Genomic DNA, 220 nt, shown 5'->3' with positions numbered 1-220 from the left:
TATCTATCTATCTATCTATCTATCTATCTATCTATCTATCTATCTATCTATCATCTATCCATTTATTTATTTTGTTCATTTATCTATTCATTCATTTATCTATCTCCTTATATATTTATTTTACTCATTTATTTATTTATTTTTTGAAATTGACAAAAGTAATGCTAACAATGCCCTGCCTCCTCTTTCCAACACTGTTTAACCTGTACTCAGGTGCTTC

General features: G+C 26.8%; 1 protein-coding gene across 1 annotated transcript in view; it reads left to right on the top strand.

Moving 5' to 3' along the window:
• Positions 1-220, top strand: part of CTNNA2 (catenin alpha 2) — a 1,364,056-nt gene that overhangs the window by 992,771 nt on the left and 371,065 nt on the right. The gene's annotated exons all lie outside the window — the stretch shown is intronic.

This window comes from Vombatus ursinus, unplaced genomic scaffold (genome assembly GCF_900497805.2).
Source record: "Vombatus ursinus unplaced genomic scaffold, bare-nosed wombat genome assembly UNPS02015066.1, whole genome shotgun sequence".
Classification (NCBI taxonomy): domain Eukaryota; kingdom Metazoa; phylum Chordata; class Mammalia; order Diprotodontia; family Vombatidae; genus Vombatus; species Vombatus ursinus.
Note: the sequence above shows the minus strand (reverse complement) of the source record. Positions and strands in the feature narration are given on the sequence as shown.